Source organism: Lycium ferocissimum, chromosome 10, assembly GCF_029784015.1.
Source record: "Lycium ferocissimum isolate CSIRO_LF1 chromosome 10, AGI_CSIRO_Lferr_CH_V1, whole genome shotgun sequence".
Taxonomy (NCBI): Eukaryota; Viridiplantae; Streptophyta; class Magnoliopsida; order Solanales; family Solanaceae; genus Lycium; species Lycium ferocissimum.
This window is the reverse complement of record NC_081351.1, coordinates 11,417,738-11,426,869: the sequence shown is the minus strand read 5'-3', so window position 1 is coordinate 11,426,869 and position 9,132 is coordinate 11,417,738. Positions and strand designations below refer to the sequence as shown.

General features: G+C 33.5%; 1 pseudogene; it reads left to right on the top strand.

The window, feature by feature from the left end:
• The first annotated feature begins 1,031 nt into the window (after positions 1-1,031).
• Positions 1,032-9,132, top strand: part of LOC132032452 (probable magnesium transporter NIPA3) — a 10,303-nt pseudogene continuing 2,202 nt past the window's right edge.

Here is a 9,132-nt window from a genome sequence, read left to right as displayed (position 1 = left end):
TATATATATATATATATATATATATATATATACACGTATATGCTGTATTGCTGACTTGCTGTTAGCCTGTTAGTCAGTAAATATTTAAACTTTACTTATAAACTTATATAACATATGTAAATATACCTACAATATACTAATAAATACTATAATATATATATACTATACAAAAAAAAAAAAAAGTGGTTTTGGATTGTTTCGAACCCCATCGGATCGTGCTTTTGGGTTTGAAACCGTGGTCGGCTCGGATGCTTATAACGGGAACCGGTGGGGTTCCTGGCTTTATAACCGGAAACCGGCCGGTTCGTAACGTGCTACCGATCCGATCCGATTTAACCTGATGAATCAGTTAGTAAAGGCCCACAAATTTGGTACGTAAAAAGTCCACCTGTTCCTGCTAACTGGAACTGCCGATTCCGTAATCGGTTACTGCCAAATCGTTCCGATTTAATCTCCATGATTTAGTAAAGGTCTACTAAATTTGGCACAGTAAAAACTCATGGAGAGAAGTAAAAGCTTCACGAAAGCCTGAAATCAAAGTTTAGTGGGACCCACCTTTTTAAGAAGGAGTCATTCAGAAAGGCTACAAATTGAGCATGTGGCATGAAATCATTGCCCCTTAGTCGGAAGCAGGCACCTCAATGAACATGAAATGACTGAAATGCCCTTGGAATGATGTTAGATCCGTCAAACTGCGTTTTCTATAAATAGCAGAAACAATGTAACCGGATTATTTTTCATTTCATATGGGATTTATAGGGGCAAGTTTTATCATCAAGAAGAAAGGTCCTAGAAGAGTCAAGCCGTTCCTGGTGTGTTTGTCCTGGTTTAAATGACACAGCATCAAGAAAGTAAATATAATTTTTAAATCTTGTGATCTTAAATTAAAGATATGTAGAATGTGCTAAAATATCCTTTAATCTTGTGGTCTTAGACATGTTAGGTGAAAAGTTATGATTAAAGAGTTGCTAAAAAAGAAAAGAAATATTCTTTTTAAAACGGACTAAAAAAGTAAGTAAGATGATAGTCAAAAAATTAAATTCGGTAGTTAAACAACAAAATTCGATATTAATTCTATTTAATAATGGATTATCAAAAAATTTTGTTAGCTAAGACCAATTTAGCAACAGATTAGCACGAAGTTCGTAACTAATTTCAATTTTTTTTTTTTTTTTTTTTGTTGTAGTGTTCTGTCAAGAAATTTTCGAAGTTGGTATTTATTTAAATATGGTTTTGAAATTCTTGGTTCCTTTTAGGTGTTGGCGGGTATTCCTATCTCTTGGAGCGTCTCTGGTGGATTGGAATGATCACAAGTAAGTTTTGCTCCTTTTTGTTTTTCTATTTTTATTTATTCTTCTGTTATGATTCTCTGTACTCTAATTTTTGCATTTAGTAATGCTTGCAGATTAAATTTACCATTAAACTTTTTTTTAGTTCTGTTTCATAATTGATTTACTGGTGGAAATATGAATTTGAATTCAAATTTCAATATTAATTTGATATTGACATTGAAATACTGGCTGCCTTCCCGATGCGCATCTTACGAGTGATGGCGGATGATTTTTCTTCCAGGATGTTCGGAAAAAAAAATGTAAACGTGCGAACAAGCCCAAAAAGACACAATTCCAGAGAATGTAATAATACATAGGTACAAAGAGTTAGTTCCATTACAAAGGATCTCAAAGTAACAGGAATAGAAATGTAGTAACTACAATAGCGCAAAAAGTTAGCCCTTTACAATGTATCAATCTAGAATAAGGGTGCTAAGTACAAACTACAAAAAAGGATCTCTACTAATACTTCTTGAGTACATTTATAGCACTACTCGACGAGGTTTCATTGCTTGAAAAGTCAAAATAATATCATCAGTTGAAACATCATTAAACATATCTTTTTCCACAAAAGGAACCATAATCCGCTCAAGAATTCATCATTCATTCGACTTTCGCAACTCATTCTTAATAAACTTCATTGCCGAAAAAGCTCTTTTCAACGGATGCTTTAATCGGGAGAAGCAAAAGAAAATTTCACTAAACGTAAATACAAGAGGATAACATGAATGTTTTTTTGAAAACAGCTTTTTTGAAAAGATCACTTATAAGCCCATTTAAATCGGAGAACCTTTATCAATATCACAAACATCAATAATGTAATCCCAGTGATTTTCAAGAGAACACATACTAAATTCATCAAAGTCATCAGGATATAATTTAGCCATTCTCATTATTTTCTGGATGTCAAAACTTGAAAATGAGTCTATCGGATTCAAACAAGCAACTCATAAATAACTCGCTTGTCTCCTCATCAAAACGATCATTAAGTTCTGACCGGAAATAATTATTTTACAAAATACATCAACATGATAATGATGCAAGAAAGTATATAATCAAAGTTTGCAGCACAAATCTCTTAAGTTAACATACAACTCATCAAAATTAGGTTTCATAATATTATACTTGACAAAACGTAGATACCAAAGCAACAAACAAAAATCTTTTATCTTAGCTCTTTGAAACCTTATCCCCGCATTAACAAGTCGCGATGGCATTCGCAATATTCGCTTTTTTTTTTTTTTGTAAGCATGTACTAAGGTCATTTGTAAATTCCTAAAATTTCTTTCATCAAATGTAACATGAATGCAACCTCGATTGTTTGAAAAGCCGATATATCCGTCAAGAGAACACATCCAAACTAAATTCATCAATAGTATCATACATACATTATAATTTCAACAATAGTATCAAGTACATCCATTATTGTACCAAATTGAAGAATCAAAACAATTGGATTTGAATGAGATCTATCTGATTCAAAGCTCTAGAAATACCAAGTTCTTAAGCTACTACCAGTTTTTTAAGCTCCCTTTTCTAAAGCCTCTTGAATTTTTTCTCTTTGAGATTCTCGATATTCATCCATACATTTATAAATACATCAAAAATATCCGAAACCAAATGTAAGAAAGCTTCTTAAAGACATTTTTTTGAAACACCAACAAGAGTTAATTGAAGTTCATCAAAACAATGAATGGAATAGCCGATCTACTTTCTTTCTTAATCAACATTTTAAACGTGATATACCTTGCATATTACTTGCTCCATCATAGCATTGTCCACATCTTTATCAAGATAGACCATAGGAATGTTGAGCTAAATTGACAATTGCACCTTTTAAAGCTAAAGCACTAGTATTTTTAACATGAACAATGTCAAGAAAATTAGCTCCATCACAAATCCCTCTTCTATCAACATATCGTAAAACAACCGCCATTTGCTCTTGTGTGATACATCAAAAGATTCATCAACCAATAAGGAAAAATAGTCATCATTTAATTCCTTATGATCCCTTTAACGATCTTTCGAAGTCGAAGCAAAATTTCTTTTTGAATCATTGGACAAGTCATTTGATCATTTTTGAATGTTTTTCAATACATTACTAATTTTATCAATTAAAGAATAAAATGAAAGAATTTCAAGAAATTACCTACAACGATGCTTTAGATTCATCATGACCGAATGCCAATCCTTGTTTCATAAAGACGTCTCACTACCTAATTGAAGGCTGCTAAGCGAATCTCATCCATTCTTATCTTGATTAAGTTGCTTATCCTTTTCCTTAATAGATTTTGTTGGATAGATCTTCCATTTTCTTTTTGATTGACTATGGATGCTTATTCGCCCACTAATATGTTTTCAACTATCCTTTTGTTCCAATTCTAAACCCCAAACCAAACGTACATTATATACTTCGGCTTGACATTGTTATTGGATAACAATACAAACAATAGGAGCATCTTTACTTAGACTATATTCTAAGCAAAACACATACCAATCATGATTGAGCCGATCTACTTTGAGAGCTTTCAATTGAGGTTGACAACATTTTGAAGATAATCTCTTCTAATAGATCACGATGATTTGGATGTTCAAAGATCCGATAGTTCATTTCTTTGGATCACACAAAAGACTCAAGGAATGTTGAGAAAATTGTAAGTAAATTGATTAAATGATTCCTTTCTTCAGCCCCGATTTGGTTGACTATGATTTTTAACTTGAATTTGATACCTTGGTGAAATACTTCTTCATTGACTCTTTAATCTGTATAAGATAGTTGATTCATTACATAAATATCTTAATGCAAATCCAACATTAGACACTTAACATTTAACAACTGTGAGTCTGTGAACTTTGTATGTATATATAAGGAGAAGAAAATAGTTTATAATCACTTGGATGGAATGATGGAAAAATGGGGGTGTTCTATCTTTTCGTGCTCATAGAAAAAGAAGGAAAATATGGTTTCTTCAATAATACAGAGAGAAGGAGAAAAAATGAAGATCACATAATGACATAAAAACAAGAACATAAACGGTGCTATTCTCCAAAAATGAGAAAACTTTAGAGCACCATAGTCCATATTAGAAAAAGGACACCAATACGCAAAATCAATATTACATTAACATGATTCAGTTATCAGTATTCACAATGATTTAAAATCTTGCAAGAATATGTTGCTAAGTTCTTCCTGGAAGTTTCTTGTCCGATACAAAAGAAAGCATCAGATGGAAAGAAATTCCGGCCGGCCGGCGGTGATCCGGTGGCTGGGGCGGTGCTTTGTAAATTGTGAATTGTTATTCCCAAGTGTTGTTGGAACCATGGAAACAAGGTTTTATTTTGGGAACTGATTTTGACTTTTGGATTTTTGGGATTAAAAATCCCTATTCCACCACGTTTAAGAAAGAGAAAAAAAAAAAAAGCACCAAAACGGTGTCGTTTCTTTTTCAGAAGTTAAATGGAAAAAATAATAAGAGCCTAAACTTTAAAAAATATGTTGTCCCTCAGGTTTGAACCCGGGACTCAGAGGTTTATTTTGAACACCCTGAAACCACTAAGCTATCCTTTTCCTTTGCTGTGAGGGTGTTCAAAATATATATATCTACATAAATTCAGAAAATTTACCTTATATCTACAGTGAAATTTTTCGCCGAGGGTGTTCGGGTGAACACCTGGTTCCTATTGTCATCCTTTGGCTACGAGGCGAGCATGGTGTAGTTGTAGTAGTCTTGTGATGAGAAATCCTAAAAATTAATCTTTTTACGGAAAAGGGTCAAAAATGTCCTTAACGTATTAAAAATGATTTAAATTTGTTCTCCTTCCACCTATTGGACCCTAATTTCCCTTTACAATTAAAACTGCCCATCCTTTTAGCGGAATGATGAGATGGCATATGTGGGGTTACCCTAATTTCCCTTTACAGTTAAAACTGCCTATCCTTTTAACGGAATGATGAGATGGCATATGTGGGGTTTTAATCAATAGGTGGTACTAACTTATTGATTCATGTGGTATTAGACCCAACCCGTGAATAACCTGACCATCCGAATTTATTTGTTCGGAATTATTGGAGCTAGATTTCTAACTATCTACCATTGTTAAAGGATGAATAAGCTGAGCTAAACGTAGATCTAAAATCGATTGAAGCTTGCATGCACCAGCTTTGAACCAAAAACCATAGCTTGAAACGAAGAACATTAGTGTCTTTTGATCCATTCAGCCACAAAACGTGAAACAACGAAAGAACTGGGTATGAACAAATGGTTTCTAGTTGTTTTGGGTTAAACTAGATAGGTCAGATTATTTATGGTTGGCCCAATAAATCAGTGCCACCTATTTAATTAAAATTAAAGCCATATGTGTTATCCTATAATTCCGTTAAAAGGAGGGACATTTTTAATCCGAAAACTAATGCTAAGGGCAATTGCAACCTAATAGGTGGAAGGGGGTTTTAACCCGAAATTTAACATTAAGGGTAACTGTGGTCCAACAGAGGGAAAGAGGGCAAATTTAAACTATTTTCAATATGTTAGGGGCATTTTTGACCATTTTCCGATGATTTTATAGTTTGGGAATTTTGTTAGCTTTTTAATCAGTTCTCTAGCTTATTAGGATCATTGATTAGTATCCTTAATTTGTTGAAACAGAAGAGAGAAGGAAGCTGAGAATTATTGTTACTTTTTTGTTTCCTTGGTCATTCACTGACTATCCATTAAGATCTTCTTGTTGTGTGGTTTCTCAACAGTGATTGTCGGAGTGATTGCAAATTTTGTTGCATATGCTTTTGCCCCTGCAGTTCTTGTTACCCTTCTTGGTGCCTTGAGTATCATTGTTAGGTAGGTCATATTGGTAATACTAGCTTGTTTTCCTCATTTTTGGTAATACCGTAGAATTGCTTCGGTTAATTTTTCCGAAAACTCCTGCAGTGCGGTACTGGCTCACATTATTTTGAAGGAAGGATTACATCAGCTCGGAATTATGGGTTGTGTGATGTGTATTGCTGGTTCTGTTGTTATAGTTATCCATGCACCACAAGAGCATGCAATCTCTTCTGTCAAGGAAATATGGTACATGGCGACGCAGAAAGGTAAGAAGCTTCTCTTTGATGCCAAATTCTTGGGGACTTTTCTGCACTTTCTAACTTCATTTTGCTCTTGAACTCCAGCGTTTATGCTCTACATCGGATCAGCGGTTGTGTTGGTTTTTATTCTTGTCTTCTACTTTGCCCCTCAATGCTGACACTCAAACGTACTCGTTTACACAGGAATCTGCTCATTGATGGGTTCTCTCTCGGTAAAACCTTGATTTGGTAACCTGACATAGTTTCCTGAATTACTTTTTATTAGGACCTTGTGGATTATATCTCTTGGCATGCTTGTCATTGGTCACATGTAACTTTTACCTTAATGTGCTTTTCTTTATCAGTGTATAGATTTGCCTCATTCAAATAAACATGATACAGTCAGACCTCTATATAACAACCATCCTCTGTAACAACATTTTCAGTGTAACAACCTAATTTTCTTTGGTATCAACTCTTATATTTGTTATATAAATACGTTTACCAACAAACATCTCGCTATAGCAACTAAAATATATTCAGACAAACGACGTTGCTACAGAGAGGTCTGATTGTATACACTAACTGGCTCTATGGAACTACTTTAGCCAGTGACATCTGAAGTATTTATAACATCTATTTGGATTCGCTTTCATTGTGTTTTTTCCCCTTTAAAATGCTTATATTTTGAGAATCTTCTTTTGCTCATTAAGGAAAAAGTTCCTTAAATATTTTCCATTCTATCCTCAAAATCGTGCTTATTATGCAGGTTATGAGTGTTAAAGCTCTTGGGACTTCACTAAAGTTAACATCTGAGGGAAAGAACCAATTGATCTACTCAGAGACCTGGTTTTTTATATGTGTTGTGGCAATATTTGTTATTACACAAATGAAGTGTCTCAACAAGGTAAGTAATACTTCTCTACTTACTGTATTGCACTGAAATTAATTAGTTTTCTTTTCAAATTTATTTGCTAGACTGAGCTGCAACTTAGACTTTAGGAGTTTGCTGTACTTTTACTCCATACCCTAGTTCTCTTCTTTGCTTCCCTCCTTGACATTTTTCTTCTTTGCTTTCATTTCTCTTCTCTTCCCTTAGTGTTTTTTCTGTGTTTCCGATTATACTGTTATAAAAGTAAGAACTAGGAGAAGACACTAGTAACTACTAACAATGATACTACATGGTCCTCGGTAATCTTTTTAACAATCTGTTAGTGTTTATGTTACTATGCATATTAATTAATGAAGATTACTGTGCCTAACACATTTAGCTGCATCATACCTGTTTGAAGGAGAAAAAGAGATGTGTCGTGCACCTCAGCAGGGTAAGAATATATATCTTGCTTATATAGTACTCCCTCCATCCTAATTTATGTAATGGTGTTTGAGTGGGCACAGAGTTTAAGAATGAAAAAAGAATTTAGAAACTTCTGGTCTAGAGCAAAACATAAAGAAATGTGTCGATATAAAATATTTCATCAAGGGTAAAATGGGAAGTTTAAAGTTAAATTGTTCTGAAAATATAGAAAGGTGTCTTTTTTTTTTTTTTTTTAAATTGACTAAAAATAAAAAGCGCTTCACATAAATTGGAATGGAGGGAGTAGTAATTAGCTTGTCTTAGCGAGTGTCACTTCAGGGAAGCACTTTCGCTGCCTGGTATGTCTTAATCTCTCATTCTACTAGTGGATTTTGGCCTTTGCCAAACCAAAAGAAGCCTAATTATCTACCTCCATGACATTTTGAAGGCAAAAGAAGGTTTTGAATAACCGAGTTGTGCTTTTCACCAATTTCAATATTTATTATCTTTCTATTTTGTTTATTTTATATCATGATGTTTGACTTGGCAAGAAGGTAGAGATATTTATATCAACTATTACATTAGTGGTAGTGGAAGAAATAGTAAACTAACAGTTAAAAAGTATGTTTGAAAGAGAAAACAACGTATCAAAATCTAAAACTTGAATAAATTAATGGATTTGAAGTTTGGATGGGGTTAAACCCGTCAATTGGTCCGGTTTTACCGGTTCAAACAAGAACTGATCGGTAAAACCGGAATGAGGCCTGAACCAGCTAATCCGTATATAATTCAATGTGTAGTTTTGATTTTTTTTAACTGAACGGATTAAATATGGGATTAATTTTTTTTAAATAGTAGTTGACAGACTGCCTTGTTGAGTGCCGTTAGACACGGTCCATTTAAAATAATAAGATTGCCAAATGGTCCCAAAACTCATTTTTTGCCCCCAACCCCAAACTTTTTTTTAACACTTTAACCCATCCACCCTTATAAACCCCTCTCCATTTCCATTTTAATCCACGATTCACTCTTCTCTTTCTCTCAAATCTCAATCTCTCAATTATAGTTACTTTACAACAATTAGCCACTTTAAATTTCTCTCAAATACATATTATAAAGTCTTATTATATTTAATTATTAATTTTGTAATTATAATATTGTTGGTGGAGTTGGTGATTTGCAACAATCCGAAGTAGCTTTGGTGGATTTGAATTTACCCCCTTATTTTTGGGAAAATTGTGGGGAATTTGGGACCTTTCTCTTTTTCTTTGTTTTTAATTTAATTCTGAATTTAATTTGTTGCAAATTTTTTTTTTGTGATTTTTTGAGGGGATTTAAATTAATTCTTTTAATAATGCAAAGATTTTAGACGTGGGGTAGGGGGAGTGGTATTGTTGGGGGGGGCTTAAGAGGAAACATTTGTAAAAACACCTAATTTAGGTATT